General features: G+C 60.2%; 1 protein-coding gene across 1 annotated transcript in view; it reads right to left on the reverse strand.

Moving 5' to 3' along the window:
• The window catches only part of LOC117649301, a 41,916-nt gene extending 39,825 nt beyond the window's left edge, over nt 1-2,091 (reverse strand). The window contains exon 1 of the mRNA XM_034391925.1: nt 2,012-2,091. The gene's annotated coding sequence lies outside the window, so the exon portion shown is untranslated. The remainder of the gene's footprint in view (nt 1-2,011) is intronic.
• Between the last annotated feature and the right edge of the window lie 5,792 nt (nt 2,092-7,883).

Raw genomic sequence — 7,883 nt, forward strand, 5'->3', positions numbered from 1 at the left:
GAGGGCAAAGCTTTTAAGCGGACAAGACCGCATCCGTTCTGCGCGCGTTTTCTGCGTGCACTGCAAGAAAAAATGAGTTCGCAAAATGCACTAATCTTCAAGGCACCTCGGGTGCTTTTCAAAAAGAACAGCAGGAGGCGGAGAACGCCTGGGAGGTAGGCAGTGCGACAGGACGCGTCACGGGCCCGTGCGCCCGGTTGCCTACCCCGAGTTTCACAGGCGCTCGGAGGCGGGACGAGGGTCGAGGATAAAGACTCTATGTGTGTGTGTGTGTGTGTGTGTGCGTGTGTGTGTTAGTGCGGGGGGGGAGGGGGCAGGAGGTCGCCGGGTCCATTTACACGCTCCCTAACACAGCCCGCTCCGTTTGCTTTAGGGCACTGCCTCGCTCTGGCTGCCTCGCTGCCCTGCAAGCTGCAGGAGGCAGGACGCCACGGCGCTTTGGTTTCTGTCTGACCTGATTGTCCCAACTCCCCCCGCCCTTCTCAGATGCACTGTGTCAGTCGCCTCTGCAGAGTCGGGGAGGAGAATAACGTTTCGTGTACCCTGGCGACAACTTGTGCGAGACAATATTTCTTTGACCTTTAGAAAAGCGTTGGGCTTTGGATCTCCGGGCCGGGTGACGCAAAAAAATAAAGTTTTTCGCTACTGTTGTTGGTTTCTGTCCCAGACTCGAGCGAGAAAGGGTGGTGGCAAGGCCTTTGCATTTCTTATGACCCGGAGCGGCGGCGGGCGTTTGACGCCTGGCACGCCGTGTAGCCCTAACGCCTTTTCACACGGCCGGTGAACAATTGAGGACACTGTTAATGTTTAAATGTATCGTGTAGCGGGCTTAGAAGGGGAATGCCAACGACGAACTACAAGACCAACAGACGAAGATACACAACAAACTCACACACAGGATGTAACGTCGGAGGCTTCTCCTGCTTTGCATTGACTTTTGTGTGCGCACGACAAAGAAAAGGGATTCTACAGGATGATGTTCGTGCAGGACGCACTACGACCGCGCGGCTCTACGGAGAGTGACTTGCCGCCGAAGTCTCGAGTTCGGCGTCAACACACTCGCACGCATAGGTAGCAAAAAAGAGAGACAGAGGAAGGAGAAAAACAGCAGCACTGAGTCGTGTGGGCTAGTGCAACAGGCAGCCCGTCCCATCGGCCCAGACACACGGCGCCACGACGCAGTGGCAGGTGGCGGGGCAAGGCGGGGCAGCGGACTCCCTGCGCCAAACTCTTGCGAAGCGGATCCGGCCCGCTCGGATTCGATTAAGTTACCAGGGCACGCCACCACAAAAAAAAGAAGCACGAGCAAAGAGAAAGTCTTATCTTTTCATATCCGCTTTTGTTTCGATATTTTTTGCAGTTACTGCGCCCTAAAAACACGGGCACTGGGTTATTAGAGGGGTTGTTTTTTTTTTCGCACACGTCGAGAGGAGCAGGGCACGGCCAAGGCGCACTCAAGTCTGAGCCCTCCCGTGAAGCTGGGAACGCCTTATGAATTTATGTGAGGAAGTGGAGCGGAGCGCCCCGGATCGGCCTGGCTGGCTCCGCTGCAGGGCGGTCGGTCGGAACCCGGCCGGACCGGCTACACCCACCGCGTCAAGAAGAAACAATCTGCCCAACGTTCAAAAAAATAACGAAGTACTTTTGGGGGCTTTGTAGCGTTTGCGACGTTTTTTTTTTAAAGGGAGAAATTGATTCCAGGCCAGAATTTTGGTTTTACTCTGCTGAAAGTACCTGGATACATTTAATTTACAATTTACGGCGGACAAAGTACTACAGAGTAACAAGACTTCTTTTTTCTTGGCAATTTATCGATTGGGTTATTCCTGTTGGTGTGACTGCGCCGCGTCGCCGGGCCGCCTGCCTGGGCCGGTGAGACGGGGAGTGAGTGAAGCGTGGCGTTTACAATGCTGTCAAGGGTCTGTCCTGCCATTCCACTCGTTACACTCGTTCCACTCACCCAGCGTGGACCGGTAAGTACCTCCAGCGAGGATGGAGCTGTGGTACTCACCGAGGGTGCTGCGGTACGAACCCCCGGCCAGCAGAAGCTCAAGGACCGCACCGGACTTGCGTTGCAGCATGCAGGTGCCTGCCAAAGAAAAATTTATAAGCATCATCATCGTCGTCATCATCATCATCATCATCATCATCATCATCATCATCATCATCATCATCATCATCATCATCATCATCATCATCATCATCATCATCATCATCATCATCGTCGTCATCGTCATCATCACTATCATGAAAAGGCTAGGAAAATATTAACAAGAAGACTCGCAGGAGCATGCAGGTGCCTGCGCAGACAAAAGTGCATCATCACTGGCATGAAACCGCAGAAAAGAAAAACATGAACGACAGAAACACTCGCAGCAGCAGCAGGCAAAACAAAACACTCTCCGGCACATTATTAATCTCTCGAAACGCCGATGCTTCGCCACGCCCTTCAGCGCAGCATGGCGTGGCGGAATATTTTTAGAAAGCATGTACGTTGTTAATGTGTTTGTTTTTGTTGTTTTGTTTAGTGCGGTTCCAAGCGGCGCCGGCAGTGTTTCTTGTTGTTTTTTTTAAATGTTTTTATCGCGGCCTTCATAATTTCTGTTTGCCGCGCGGGATTTGCAGCCGCTGATGATAACGCCCTCGGACGGACCGGGGTCTGGGGGGTCGATGCCGGCCGGGGTCTGGGGGTCGACTGCGCCGCCACTGCTCCGCGACTGCGCTGGAGTCGCCTCGGGCGTCATAAAGACCCCCGCGACCAACGAGGCTGTCAACGACCCCGCGGGCTGCACCGACTGCTGCAGCTGCTGCAGCACACCAAGCTGCCCGGCAGGCTGGCCGAAAGGCTGGCTGGTGACCACCGCGCGGCGTACTGGTCGAGTCACAATATACTGCGGGTGATATTGCCGCCCTGCCCCCCAACCCCGACCGCGTCCACCACGCTCCAAGGCTTGGCGGCCACTAACCCCCGACACCGCTGCCCGCCGCGCAGCCAGCCCCGTCTTGCCACGCCTCGCCAAGCCAGTCGAGTTTATCACGGCGCAATGGGTAACCTGCTGGGGCTTTGAGGGCCACGAGAGGTTCGGGGCCAAGCGGATCCATTTGATCCATGAACCGGGAGAAGGAGTTAACTCAATTTCAACAGTCTTATACGAGTCAGGCATTGCCTCCTTCTGCTCCCTGGATCATTTCGTGGGGCCTTGAGAACGCGGGCCGGGAAGTCCCGTGCCAAGGGACAGTATCGGGGAGGGTTCCCGTCGGTCCCCGTCGGTCCCCGTGGAACATGCAGGCCGAACAAGGCCCAGCTGGCGACCGGCCAGGATGGGCGTGGTGGGCCCGGGGCGAGTCGAGCGGGCGGGCTGGGCCGCTGGGCCACCCCGGGCACATCTCAACCCATCTGCGCCCACCAGGCGCCGCGACGAAAATGGACCACCTGTTCGCGGAGCGGCCTGGGCCCCATTCCTTTAAATACTGCATCAGCGCGGGGCGTGCGGGGCGTGCCGGGGCGAGCGCGTCGCGCGTCCCCTTTCTTCTGGGCCCTTTTTAGCGCCGCCCGCCACGCCGGAGGGAGGATCCTGATCCAAAACTTCCTTGTGAAAGCGGACGCCGCAGAGGCAGCCAAAGGCTTTGCGCTCTTGTTTTGTCCGGTTTGTTTCAGGACGACAACACTGGGACGGAGGGCCACTTCATATTTCGTCCGCCAGCCGCGCCGCCCGTTTCCACAGCATTTTCCCGGCCGCTCCTTTGTCATTATTTCAGCGAGGACTTATAAGCAGGGCGGCGGGGGATCAGGTCAAGGATCAAGGGATCCAGACAAGGACCCAAATTGAGTGGCGCAGAGCCGCGCTGCTTTGTCTTTCTGTTTTCTGCTTCATGTTATTTTTTAAACCTTTTTTGTTTGTTTTCGCAGTGTTGTACGACTGCCGCACTGCACATCTGCCGTTGTCATCTCTATTATTATGAATCACCGGATCGGCATGGTTGCGGGATAGGGTGGGGTGGGGCGAGGCGGGGTGGGGCCCTCCGATCCATCAGCGGGAACACGTCCTCGCCACCCGGAACGCCTCGCCCTGAGCGCTGCGGACAAACGCCAATGCCGCGCTCGCTCTGCTGCTGACCGCGATGCTGAAGGAGGTGGCTGCGAGTCATGGCGGAGTGGTGAATAAAAGTGATCGGGAGCCTCGGCGAAGGGCGACGCCAACGGCGGCGGCAAGGGCCTCCTGGAAGGCGCTGAAAGGGCGAAGGACGACGGTCTTGCTGCTTCATCGCCCTCTGGGCCCCTGGGCCCCTGCGACTGGAGTGTGCAAGGGTGGGACGGGAGGGAGCGCGAGGAGGTAGCCCTTCGACAATGGCTCGGCATTGCGCGGCGGGGCGCGGCGTAGGGCGCATCAAAGATGTCAAGGGGATGAGGCTGAAAAGGGGGCCCTGCCGCTAGCTGCTGCCGCTGGCTGCCGCTCACAATGGCGCGCTGCACCCGCACGGCCCGGCCAGCCCGCCAGGCCGCCAGGCCCCAAAGCTCGCTTCCAAAGTGACGGCACGACGACACGACAAGCGGCGGAGCGGCGCCAGTTTGCCAGAGTACACCGCCGCCGGCTTTGCTGGCTTTGCTGCGCGCTGCCTCGCGCACCTCGATCCCAAAACCGAAGCCAGAATGACTGACGAGCGAAGCGACGAGCAGCGAGCGTGACAGTGTGGCTGCGCCATCCCCCCATCCCCTCCCCCCATCCCCTGCCCGAGCCACAATTCGCGCTTCGACAGGCTGATGATGGTGCGGGAGGCTCGGCTGGAGGTGCGCCGCCAGCGGCCGCCAGGCAGAGGCATTCACCGCGTGTCAACCGCGTTGTCATCGTCGCCGCCCCCCAGAGGGCCGCGTTTGGCTCGGTGCTTTGGAGTCAGAGGTGAAGACATGCTTGCCCGAACTGGTAAAAAAGATGCAGAAAAGGGACGGAAAATTTCTGGTCAACAAGTTGTTTATAGCGTCCGTGTGCGCCAATGCGGTGCTGAAACTACTTGAAGTCGAGTTTTCAAACTCGGCACTCGGGTTTTCAAACGAGAGTAAAGCCCCGAGTTAAGATAGTTCCCGCACCGCTTCTGCTAACATGGTGCATCGGCCGGAAAACGAAACCGAGCCGACCGGGCCACGTGGCAGGCAAGTCACTCCACGTATCACCTATGTAAATGATGCACACTTTTAAAAACACCTGCGTCCAAACTTTTATGGCGCACGCAGTAAAAATGCTTTAAAGCATTTTATCGCTGTGACGCCGGCCTCAGTGGGACGCGCCTCACACCTACGCTGACGCGCCTTCTGCGCACTCACAGCCTGCTGCACTGCATTACTGCGTGCCCGCCTACACCAGAGGCGCCTTGTTAAGGGTGGCAGGGGAGGGGGAAGGCCCCCTACCTCGCTACGCCCCTGCTCAGATCGGCACCTGCGCGTCCCGCTTCGGGCCGCGTCAACACCGTCCAATCCACCGCAACTTCCACCGCGGACCGGCGTCCCCGTGTTTGTTTGCCGACCCTCCAAATCCTCCCCCGCGGTGCTGCCGGCTCCGCCGTGGAAGGCCGTGGACGGATTGCCCCGCGCCGCGCTGCCGGCGATGCCACCTCGCAGCGAAAACTCGTGTCGGCTTTGCGCTCGCCCGGCCCGCCCAGTCGGATCGGCACTTTGAAGGACCGGGGCTCCACCATGCCCTGCCCGGCGGGCGCAGCGAGCCATGTAAGGCACGGCCGGGAAAACACGCTCGCGCGCGAGGGCGGCAGAGTAAAGAAAGGAAAAGAACACACGGAGATTCGAACCCGCGCTCTGCGTGCCCGGCGCGCGAATGGGCGCGTCCTTTCGGCGGTATCGCGCTCCTGGATCTCGCCGCCCCCGCATTCAGAGCCGCGCCGCTCGGCCCTAATCCGGAACCCCACTTTGTCTCCAGGTGGCACGTCTTCGTGGCGGCCAACCCCCGCCAACCAAGCCGCCAACCAGCCCGTGCAGGGCAGCGCCAGGACGCCGCGAAGCGCACTCACTCCACGCTGCGAACACCGCGCACACGCGCGCACACACACACACACACACACACACACACACACCAACAAGCGCGCGCAGACGCAGCCGTGTTCCTGGGGGGCTTCGGCTGGCTCCAGCCTGTCGATACTGTCACGTTGCTGGCGTTGCCGGCGTTGCTGGAGCTGAACCCTGAGTGCGTGTCGCTGTTCGCGGCTAAGCGACGGCCGCCACACTCCCGCCTCGGCCACGCCACTCATCCACGTCTACATGACGTCCGCCGCGCGCGAAGCCGCGAGGCCGCGAACCTGCGACATGTTTTTTCTCAGAGCTCACGTGCGCGCGCGAGCCCCGGGTCAGCTCGGCTCGACGCGGCCCGGCCTTACGGTGGTGGTAGGTCCGCCACTCGGCTGGGTCGGACTTGTGCGCCTCCTGGGACGCCCCCGTGGATTGGAGTGGACGCCGGTCTGCCTGTCTGTCTGTCTGTCGCTGCCCGTCTCTCTGATTACCAGTCCGTCCGACCGCCCGCAGACCGTTAGTCAGCTGGTGTGACTCTACGTTGCCCTGCGCGTGCAAACTCCGATTTTCCGCGTCGCTGGAATGTGCCCTCCATCGAACGGCGGCGGCGAGCGGGCCGACACACACACGCACACACACACACACACGCACGCACACGCTCAAACTAATCTCATCAATCCAATAACCGCCGTCTCCTGGCTTGCCGATTGGAGTGAACGCGAATTGCGCGGTTCGCACACCAGCGCGGCGGGGGCCGGGGAGGGGCCGGGGAGGGGGCGGGGAGGGGGCGGGGCGTTTACGACATGAAAGCCTCGGCACCTCGCCGAGATATAGGCGCCGTATATACAAACGAAACGAAAGCCGCGGTCTGGGGGGCCAGACGGGCCAGACTCTGCAGACCGATTCCGAGAGTGGCTTTCGTCGCGCTGTCCCTCTCGCACCTGCTTGGGACGCCCCGCGAGTGCGAGAGGGACGGAGCGAGCGGCCCGGGCCGGGCGGACAGGGTTATCGCTTCTTTTGGCGGCACGGTGGCCGAGTGCCGATCGGCGGCGCGGCGAGATTGCCACGATAAAGCGTCAGCTTGATGGTGTTGTAAACGCCCATACCGAGTGGCAGTGGAGCGTTGCGGGCAGGCGGACAGGTGGACAGGCGGACAGACAGGCAGGCAGACGGACAGGCAGACACGCCCTGCTGGGACTGGGTGCGGCACTGGCTGCCTTCGGCTCCTCGCCCGCCGTCCGGCGCGCCAGAGTACGTACGTGCGATATATGCCGCGCGACGTGCACGGAGACAGGTCAAGGGTAGCGCGCGCAGAAAAAAAGATTTCTGCGGCAAAAAAAAAAATCTAGAAAAAATCCACCTCTGAAGGTTATAGGATTGAATGAGGGAGCCGTAGCTTGTCGCACAATGTGGTGGGGCGGCACGGCGAGGTGTAAGCCGAGGGGGGAAAATCGTCGCCGCCCTCGGGGACGGGGACGACATCGGGGAAGACTCGAAAGGCAAACAGTTTCAAGGAAAGCCAAACCGGAGACGAAGAGAGAGGCGAATTTGCGCGGAGCGGAGGCAAGCCATGAGGCAAGCCATGAGGCAAAGCAGTCCCAGCCTCCCTCTCCAGCGCTCTGGCACCTCTCCAGCGCAAGGACTTCCAGACTCTGTCTCCGTCGCTCCAACAACTACCAGTGCCGGCACTACGGCCGGCCGGCCGCTAGTTTCAAATGTCAACACGGCCGGGCCGTTGTTGCAGCACCAGTCTGATTCCGGGGGTCGTATTCGTCGCTCCTGTCTCTCTCGCACCTATACGGAACGCAACATGAGTGCGAGAGGGACGGAGCGACGAAAGCGACTCTCGGAATCAGTCTGCAGGTAGCCC

Source organism: Thrips palmi, unplaced genomic scaffold (genome assembly GCF_012932325.1).
Source record: "Thrips palmi isolate BJ-2018 unplaced genomic scaffold, TpBJ-2018v1 HiC_scaffold_4, whole genome shotgun sequence".
Classification (NCBI taxonomy): Eukaryota; Metazoa; Arthropoda; class Insecta; order Thysanoptera; family Thripidae; genus Thrips; species Thrips palmi.